Source organism: Rhamphochromis sp. 'chilingali', assembly GCF_963969265.1.
Source record: "Rhamphochromis sp. 'chilingali' genome assembly, chromosome: 12".
Lineage (NCBI taxonomy): Eukaryota > Metazoa > Chordata > Actinopteri > Cichliformes > Cichlidae > Rhamphochromis > Rhamphochromis sp. 'chilingali'.
This window is the reverse complement of record NC_137939.1, coordinates 35,278,335-35,289,201: the sequence shown is the minus strand read 5'-3', so window position 1 is coordinate 35,289,201 and position 10,867 is coordinate 35,278,335.

Sequence of the window (10,867 nt, the reverse complement as noted above, 5' to 3'; positions counted from 1 at the left end):
TTTGTTATGTGTCTAAAGCTTCATACACAGAAGTTTAACCCATATATACTATTCAGGTTGAATTTGACCCATTTTGACATTTAACAGCAGCAAACACCCTAAATTTCATTTTTTTTAACTTGAAATTTGATTACTTGAAGTGACCCAAAATACATAAACAATAAATTATTTAAAACTTTTATACTTTTATTTGTTTTTCCAAATACTACATTTTTTTTTTACATTGAGGCTGTGCCAGTCAAATTTTACCTGTAGCTACTGAGATACTGAGTTTGGGTCAAATAAAGGAAAATACATTTTACTAATTTTACGGAATCATGAAACTGTGAAACTCTACATCCACAAAGTTCAAGGGGACAGGGAGCAGAAGGTGCCTTGACATGGACTGGAGATCTGAGACAGGCTGGCAGGGCGTCGCAGTAGTTAGCACTGTCACCTTACAGGAGCAAGATTCAAACGTGGCCTTTCTGTGTGGAGTTTGTCTGTTTGGACAACTCCAGAATACATCGGTTCTCTGACTTCTTTCCACAATACAAAAACACTATAAAGTGGTTAAATTGAACTCTAATTATTAAAAAGTGTAACGTTAAAATGAGTTCATCCTTCATTAATTCAAATAGGATGATAAATACGCTGGTTCACCACTTATTGCTTTTATTGAATAAACTATAAATTTCTAATAACAGATCAGTTTAAAGTTCATGTCTAAGCTGAATCACAGCTTTTGGCTCAGTTTAGAAATTTACTGTCTGTTGTGTCATTATGATAGTTTTGTAAATGTAAAACCAGCAAAAAATAAGCACTTAATATGCAACAGTTTTAGTGAAGACAGGTACAGCAGAGACCTCGGGGGGCAAATGTGCAGATCACCGTCTTCACATCACTGAAGAAACATAATGAAGTGTCTGGTTTTTTGAATTATCACAGTAAAAGGGAAGTTAAGTGATGTCAAGAAAGCTGTAAGGTGAAATGAGGATTGTGGGTGTATTTACCTCGTGACAGTGCTTGAAGTTCATACTTTTGTGCCTGCAAAATAATGTTATGAATGAATAAAAAAAATGTGCTCTTTCAGTGATTGAGTCTGACGCCCCTGACTGAGTCTGGCAGCTGTAACATCTGGTACGTAAATAACACATCACTTTACCTGCTGATGTGCTGCTGCTTGATGATGCTGCCCCCCTCTGCTGGAGCTCCCCTCACTGATCCAGTTGATCTGCTGGTTGGTTGCTTCTGGTTTTTGATGTTTTGCTTTACTGATCATTTGTTGAGCAACATTTAAACAGCCGTCCCAGTCTTTCCTTTTTATGTTGCTCGTGATTTCTTTAGTCAGAGTTTCATTTGCTTCTTTCCTCAAAAGCTCCTCCAGAACCTTTTTCTCTTCTTCCAAAATCAGTTTGTAGTAAAAAGTTTTCTTGTTGCACCAACTGTATTTTTCTTCAAACCATTTTCTCCACCCACTCCAAGTCATGAAGAAAGCAACAACAGTCATGCTGAGGAGCAGAGAGTAAGCAGCAAGCTGAAAAAGAAGCAACAAACATGCAAAACATAACAGCATTAATGTGTCTGTGTATTTATTATACTTTCATAAATTAAAAAAACAACAACAGTACAATAACATTACATATTCACTGAGTACATGTGCACATCCTCACCTTTGACTTCATTTGCAGCTCAGTTATTTGAGCTGTTTCATCAGCCGTGAGACCCTCAGGTTCGCAGAACAGCTTCCTCTTTTTTTCATCAGTGGTACAGCAACTATACCAGTCTGTGAAAAGCAACACAGCTACAATCCACAGCAGACTGATTAGAAACGCTCTGATAACACGCTTGAGTATAAGGCATAAAAACGTGGATGGATGCTCCGCTGTGCTCCGAAATGTCTGGTCTATCAGGAGCACCAGGAAAAATACTAAAAAAACAGGCACGACCACCATTTCATTGCAATCAAAAGTGTGGCCTGAGCAAGCGCACATCTTGGCCTGCAGATACATAAATGCGAAGAAAATCCCAAAGCCTGTGCCAGTGGTGCCGATTTTTCCACTACGAACATGTTGCAGGAGTTTTTTCCACATCTTGAGCAGTTTGGTGCCTGCTGAGGCTGCAGCTTCTGACCTGTAAAATTACAGACACGGAAAAAGAAATATTTCCTGCTTTTCACACCAAGTATCACAGTCTCTTTGAAATTCAGCTTAATATCTCAGTCCTATAGCAGCTGTGAAGTGAGCAAGTCCTCCAGTCAAAGTGAAGATGTGAGCTCTCTGCTCCCACCCTCACATAAGAACCACGAGTGCTGCTCCTACAGGTGGCAGGATGCAAACGCAACGTGACGTCATGAGAAGGAGTTTAAACAGCACTCTGTTCAAAACCGTTTCCAATGTGGTGTCAGCGAATTTCAAACTTTTCCCAAACACTTTATACTATGATGAGGTTGTGTGTCACGACAGGTTTTTTGATGAATGAGTTGGAATGATGAATTCTATCAGCACAACAAATACGGAGTATTAGGTACTGTTAGGTACTAACACTCATTTAAATACAGTAATTTGGGCTTAGATTCCGTTAGTTACTATAATCCAGGCTTTATAACATTTCTGTTTTTTTATCAGTTTATTTTTTCAACTGCATTATGACTAACAATGAAAAATCTCCACAGTTTGAAACGTAAAGTGTTACAGATACAAAGTGAATTTATGTTATTTATGTCATGAGATGTTAAAACGTGTGGTTAACACAATTTAGTCACCACAGCCTGTGGAGTCTACTGTAAAGAGATGGCAACTCAACCATTCAGTGTTGAAACAAAAAATGTCAAGCAAACATGAACAAGAGAGGTGAAGAAGAAAAAGAATGCAAGCAGGGTGGAGTGAGTGGAGATGACTGCCAGGGGTGATTTGTGGCAGAACAAGTGAAAGTTTACAAGATGGCAGTGAGACCAGCTGTGATGTATGGCTTGGAGATGGTGTTACCGAGAAAAAGGGGCAACCACAACAGCACAAGAAGACATATGTTTCCTGTATTTCATGCAAATTATCATATTTTCTGTTAGTAGTGTCCATGTTTTTTGTTACAGCAAATGTTTCTAGGTCTGGTGGACCTACTGTGGCTTTTGTTTTTAAATCAAAGAAGCCTAAAAATGCATGTAAAAATGTAGTAACTGAGAAAAAGATATTAGATTAGATTAGATTAGATTAAATTAGGTTAGATTAGATAGGACTTTATTAATCCCTCAGGTGGGTTTCTTTAGGAAATTCTGATCTTCGGTGTTTTGTGACCTTCTAAAATCATACTTCAGACTTTCGCTTGTGGTTTAATGTCCTTGAGACTTTGTCACTTCTGAAAAAAAGATATGAAAATGGAAGCACATGTTGTCCTAAAATCTATTCGTATATACGTTAGAGCACTGATGGTTACAGAGATACAACATGTGCAAAATGAATGTCAGATCTGCCAGTTTCATAGGCACTCACAAACTCTGACACAATCAGAGATGCAGGATTTTGTAACTGAGCACTGATGATAAGCTGGATGGTCTCTCTACTCTTTAGTTCAGAGCACATGGTATACATGCTTTTTAAAATGAAATTCACATTATAATTCATTCTTCCACAAAGTTTTCAACTTTGCATGAATTCACTTCCTGCCATTTTTTCTTTACTCTCATATCATTTTCGACTGCTTACTCTAATTACCAGTCCATTTCTTACCATGTTCACACCATCCATCCATCCATCCATCCATCCATCCATCCATCCATCTTCTTCAGCTTATCCGCGGCCGGGTTGCAGGGGCAGCAGCCTAAGCAGAGAAGCCCAGACCTCCCTCTCCTCAGCCACCTCCTCCAGCTTGTCCGGGGGAACACCAAGGCGTTCCCATGCCAGCCGAGAGATATAATCTCTCCAGCATGTCACCGGGCCTCCTCCCAGTGGGACATACCTGGAACACCTCACCCAGGAGGCACCCAGGAGACATCCTTGTCAGATGCCCAAACCATCTCAACTGACTCCTTTTGAGTCCAGGCACCCTTCAGGGTAAGCCCATTTCCACCGCTTGTATGCGCGATCTTGCTCTTTCGGTCACTACTCACAGCTCATAACCGCTCAGCTCTCTCTTCACCATGACGGACCGGTAAAGCGTCTGCATCACTGCAGTTGCAGCACCAATCCATCTGTCGATCTCCGGCTCCCTTCTCCCATCACTTGTGAACAAGACCCCAAGATACTTAAACATCTCCACTTGGGGCAGGAACTCGTCTCTGAGCCGGAAAAGGTTCTCAAGGTTCTCTTTCCGGCTGAGAATCATGGCCTCTGATTTGGAGGTGCTGATCCTCATTCACACTCAGCTGCGAGCTGGAAGGCATCACCCGATGATGCCCACAGAACCACATCATCTGCAAAAAGCAGAAATGAAATTCTCAGACCACCCAAGTGAAAGCCTTTAAACACTTGGCTGCACCTAGAAATTCTGTCCATAAAGATTATGAACAGCATCAGTGACAAAGGGCAGCCCTGGCGGAGCCCATCACGCACCGGGAATGAGTCCAAGTTATTGCCAGCTATGCGGACCAAGCTCTTGCAACTGTTGGCCTGTAGCAATTGGCCAAACACCCCACACTCCCACAGCACCTCCCACAATACACCCTGAGGGACACAGTCGACAAAACACAAAGACATGTGGACTGGTTGGACAAACTCCCATGCCCCTTCAAGTATCCTCGAGAGGATAAAGACCTGATCCAGTGTTCCACGACCAGGAGGAAAACCACATGTTCCTCCAGTCCAGGTTCGACTAATGGACGAACTTTCCCAGGGAGGCTGAGGAGTGTGATCCCCCTGTAGTTGGAACACACCCTGCGGTCCCCCTTCTTGAAAATGGGGACCACCACCCCGGTCTGCCAGTCCAGAGGTACTACCCCTGAGCTCCACGCAACATTGTAGATGCGTGTCAACCAGGACAGTCCTATAACATCCAGAGCCTTCAGGAACTCAGGACAGACCTCATCCAACCCAGGGGCTCTGCCACCAAGAAGTTGTTTAACTGCATCAGTGACCTCACCCCCAGAGACTGGTAGGTCATTTCCTTTGTCCCCAGACTCTGCTTCCTCAGTGGGATTTAGGCAGTCCTGGAAGTATTCCTTTCATGGAATACCTGCATGGCATCCGCAATCATGCCCCGCCTACTTAAATACTGTAGTGGGTCCTGCGTGTGGTTGTTGTGGTGGGTACGTTGAGCTGGCAGCGGGAGAGCTGCAGCTCTGTGTGTATTGTGGACAGCAACCGTCAACTATTAATAAAGAATGATTAAAATGCCACTGGGTCTGCCGTGGTTGTTTACACACAACTTTGTTTTTTAATTTTTTTTTTATTTATTTATTTTTGCTCTGACTTGTATTATGAGTATGAGTCTGTGGTCTGGGAGAGAGTCCTGTAACTCTGTCTGTAAAATACAGTAAATAATGACCAATGTTGGGCAATTAATTATATAGTTACTTCTTCAAAAAAGTTTTTTGCAGCTCTTTACCTAAAAATGCAGCCAAGGCACTTTTTAAATAAACATTTCAAACTATTTAAAGAACAATCAGCTGTTCTGCATCAAATCTGATGCCACACAAATTATTTGTGCCACTCCAAAAAACACAACTTCTGTCGACTATTAGATAAAGCAGAACTACAGCCGGATATCTGCAGGCCTGACAACAGGAGATGTATCACTCCTGTAACATTCAGCAGTCACCTCATTGTTCTGACACACACAACAAAACTATTGACTACACTACACACTAACTACACACTAACTACACACTAACTACACAAGATTTGCGCTAAATGTCGCAAATCTCTCACATCTCAAAACACCGCCGTCACTCCTAAAACTTAAACTTAAACTTAAACAACTAAATGCCATGTTGCCATATCATGTTTTGATTGGTCGACATGGTACATTTTTCGACGAATAGGAAAGGGCGGGGGATGTTTTGTTTTTGCTCACAGGCGGAGAGTTCTTTCGAGCGTTTTCCTTACAAAACGCCATTTTTACCGTTTCTTCCTGCAGTAAATATAAACAACGACAGTATTCAGGAAGAAAACCAAACATTGCAGATATTTTTATCATAACTCTGGTTTTACGTGGCCGATTAACACAAATTAAAAACTGGTATAAAGTCCACACTTTTTCCGTCAATTGTTCCGTCTGTCCTGCTCACATCTCCAATGGTTGTACATGTTGTCATTAACGTGGCTTCACTCCACATCAGCCGCTTTACTAGCTAAAACACTGGTGTCGGCACATAAGGACGCTGTCATAGCCTGTCAACGACGTTGATTAGCTGGGTATATATGAATGTGAATCGCATTATTGGCTGGACTATGGGATAAGGTGGCATTGTTCTGATCCCATACGGGAGCAGCCAGTCACTGACTGACTAACACTGCAAAACAGAATTGTTAAAGTTTTAATCTTAATTTCAATTCTGGTTAGATTTTCTTTTTTTGTACGCAACACAGCGTGCAGCTTAGAGGGAACATTGCTCATAAGGGTCTTCTGAATCGCTCTTTGTCTGGTCCCTCACCCTGAACCAATTTGCCATGGGAGACACTACCAGGGGGCAGAAGCTCCCGGAAAACATAGCCCTGGGATCCCTCGGACTCGCAAAGCCCTCCACCACAATAAGGTAGCAATTTGCTGAGGAAGCTCTGGTGGAGGCCCGTAGCCGTCCATGTTCACACTGTTACTTTATCTAGTTTGGTGGTAACTGACTAACATCTGAGCTCATGCATAACCATTTCTATCTGCATTCCTGAGTGTTTGGGCTGTTAGACCGTTCTACTTCTGTTTTTCCACACCATCAAAATTCTGTTTTCAGAAAACTGGCCCAGTAACAGTCTTGCCTTACGTCTATGAGCCAATGCATTTTAAATCTCAGTGCTCTTTTGTCAATCTGCCTTTCAGACTGCGTTTCGTGTGCCTTCATCTCTGTCACTGCATATGTCTAGACCACTTCCTTTCTTCACTTTATTTAGTAGTTTCATTGTGTAGCTTCAGAGTGCAAACTGCAAATAATTTATTACTTAATACATCAAATAAAGTTCAGTTATGTTCAGGTCTTTCAGATGATTTTTATTGAGCTAGTATTCATATGACTTCTTAGCTTGACTGGAAAACCCTTAGCTGACTTATTAATTTAATAAACCAGCTGTCATGTGACAGCTTAACATGAATATCAGTAAATGGGTACGTTTTACGAACTTGCTTCATAGTGCAGGCCTGAGCTGGGCCTGGCTGAGGTCAAACGTGTCCTTAATAGTTATTAATAACTATTTAAGTTGCCACTCCTTTTGTCAAATGGTAATAGAAGCTGATTTTAAAAGCCAAGTGACATAACATAACTGTACTGTGAATAATGATATGCTACTCTGAAACTTTCACCACTTTTATTATGTAAAATCTACCAGGGGGAGGACCTCTACCTCCCACAGCCCGGATCATGTAGCACTGACTTTCACTACATAAATTATAGTAAACAGGTTTTAGTGACTGAACTTATTTCTAGCTAGATAATCAAAATTATTTTTTCAACAATAAAGTCAGAGAAAATATGTCATCAATAAAACAGTCTTTTCTGAAAATAAAACTTTTTCATTATAAAAAATACTTTTGTTGCTGGTTTGGTTAAATTTCATTTCAAGCGTTGGCACACAGTAGCTGGCTTAAAACAGATTTCACAGATACCATCTTGAGCCAACCACAACACACAGGAAGAGGGTTATGTTTCCTGTTTTTGTACCATGTGTGACACACACTATTAGCCCTTGTGTTGTGTTCATGGCTTTTGTTACTGAGGCATTGCATTTTTGGTTTTTAAACCAATCCAGCCATGAAAATATATGCAAAATTACACAAAAATAACTGATACAACTGATGCAGATGAACAGCCAATCACAAGAAGGATACCAAAGATTAAATCGGTGATTGTAGCCAGGTGCGGTGAATGCTTCCTGCTATTGTCCTGCACTGTGCTTAATTTCTTCTATGTTCTGTTTTTCTAGGGCTAATTTACACTTTTACCTGATGAGCTGCTGTGATGTATTTTATTGTGTTTTACTGGTGTATTTTCATTTAGTAATATGTAGGTGTCATAATTTTTATTATAGGCAGAAAATGAATATTTATGTGTTAGAGAATTTTGTTTGTTTTCAGACGCAGCACTGACTGCTGTTTATTCTAGGACTTTCATTTGCAGTACTGTTTGTTGAGCTATTTAAAATAATTGAGATTCACTTAGTAGCAGTTTTTCATTTCTTAGTTTTTAGTGCTGTGGTGGCTGCCTCTGGCTTAATCGGTAAACTGGGAGTTCACTCACTTTTTGCTGTAACATAATCTGTTTGTATGTTTCTTTAATTTTGTGTTTAGGGTTGTTTTTATAGTTTGATCACTAATACAACACGCCAGTGTCCCAGCAGTGGTTACCTGGCTCCCAGCAGCAGAACTACAGCTGTCTTCTTATCCTCCTTTCTTTGGTTAATAGCCAGCCAGTGGTACATAACACACGCTGACTGTTGTGGCCTCTTAAGTGAAGCCTTTGCAATATCATAGAGACAGTCAGTGCTTTCTGAACTTCTTAAATTGTAATGCTACTGAATTTTTAATAGAACTGTGAGTGCTCAAAACAGGGCACTTAAGGCCAGATACAGTTTGTATCACACAAAGCCCACGTCGGCCATTAAAAACTACTCTCAGGATTTAGTAAATACACACAGTTCAATTTTGCAACTTAAAGACTCGAACGCTTCTGTAGGTTTTTGATACGGGCGACACAGGCGGTTGCCAGGGGGGCATCGTGGTGGGAGGCGGCATCACGGTAAAAAAAAAGAAAGAAAGAAAATTGCTCGTACTCATGCTGCCCCGACGTCATGCCAGCGCATACTGGGAATGGCATAGGCACCGATCGGTTTTCTATCGCCCATTTGCTGGGAGTAAGGGCGCATACATTTTTCTTCCAATACCGGAAACTTTCTGAACACCACTTATTTTGCATGGCTTGATGCATGCATACCCCAGTTGTCTTAACTGGACTATAAATATAACTATATACACAATGAACAGTCATTTGTAAAAACACTTTTAAAATGTAAAATCTTTAAGAAGCCCCGGTGCCAGGAACAATCCCCTTTAAGAACACTTACAATAACAACTTCATCCCAAAAGCCCACAGGTTTTAACCACAGCTTCCCAGCATCAGTTCATGTATGCAACTACACCTTTCCAAATCCCAGGGATCCTTTTAATGCATCGTTCATAAGATTTTTAAATTGATCTTCATCTGCAACACCTCTTGGGAGATACAGGGATAAGCTACACGTTGATGCGTATGGGATGTGCCGCATCCCTGACTCCTGATCGTAAAAGTCTATGTTGCAGGACAGTGGGAACCCCAGTGGTGGAAGTAAGTCAGCCCCAGTTATAAAGACCAGCAGCTCTTCAAACGTGTGGTCCACCTCTTGCTCTGTTAAAATACATACAACTGTTAAATAAGGTGCAATGTGTAGATTTATAATCAATTTAAGTGAAATTAAAGCTAATTATAGCTTAATGGCAAGAACGCGAAAGTGGAAAGTGCTAAAAAAAAAAAGAATTATCCTTTTAAGTGAATCTAAATATTTCCCTTCTTCTGTCTAAAAAAAGCATCATCTCCTCTCTCTGTTTATACCAACTCTATTGTCTGACTGGCTTTTGGAGACTCAGATTTGAAGTTTGCCAAACAGAAAAATCGATATTGTTCACTGAATGTTTTCTAACAGTAAATATTTTTCAAACATTTGTTCCCAGTTTCTGTCTTTCCATGTGTTGTCCCTTAATCTGAACTGGAACCCAATGAAGCAGAGTGTAATGACCTCCTACGAGCCATCCTGTCACAGCGAGTGGAAGCTACAGTATCATATACTGGCTCATTGTGATTTACAATGTGAGCTATTCATGGTGGCCTAAAACAAACTGTGTGCATGCTCTTGTTGTTAAAGGGAATCACCCTGCGAAGCCACAAGTCAGCGTCACTAAACCTATATAACATATAACACATAAAAACATAAAATTACCACATTCTAATTGATAATTATGGAAGTGATTATGCTGTAATTGGTAAATGTATCTCATCACATTAGTACAGCAGTTAAATAATCTGTGTATACAGTATATCCATATATTCTTACAATGGCAGTCATACACACAGCAGCATTAATAACAGGAACTATTTCAATAATAGTGAATTCCACAATAATACAAATACTACTAATAATTATATTGTTAATCATTTATCTGTGAAATTGTACATTTATTGTTCTGGAATGTGTGCATTAGAGGAGCACTTAATTTTGCTTTATTTTGCTGGATTGTGTTTTTGTTCCTGTCTTTTGCATGTTTTTTCTATATGTGTTGCTGTGTGCATAAGCTGTTTGATGAAAGGCATCCTCAGTCTGAATATCTATATTTTCGTTTCTGAAGAAGGACGTTTGTGACTGAGACCAGTAGAGGGCAGCATTTCATGATCAGCCAGAGAATTCAGACAAAGATACAGAGACAAAGAGAGCACATCAGACAAAAACAAGTCTTTGCTTTGCTTCTTATTTATTGTCAGCATGTGAGCAGATAATGATTCACATGAGGTATTAGACCTCTGTCTACAGTTAAAGATGGTGGGCTTTATTTTCCTGATGCAGCTCAGGCAGTCTCAATGCAGCTGAACTCCTTCCTGGTGTTTCTACAACTAATAAAGTCCAACTTGAGTGAGATGGCCTCGACCAAAGCAGCCATATGTGTGTTGTTGTGTATGTGTAACCACAGGAGCTCTGCATTTCATTCATTACTGCTGTTTGAT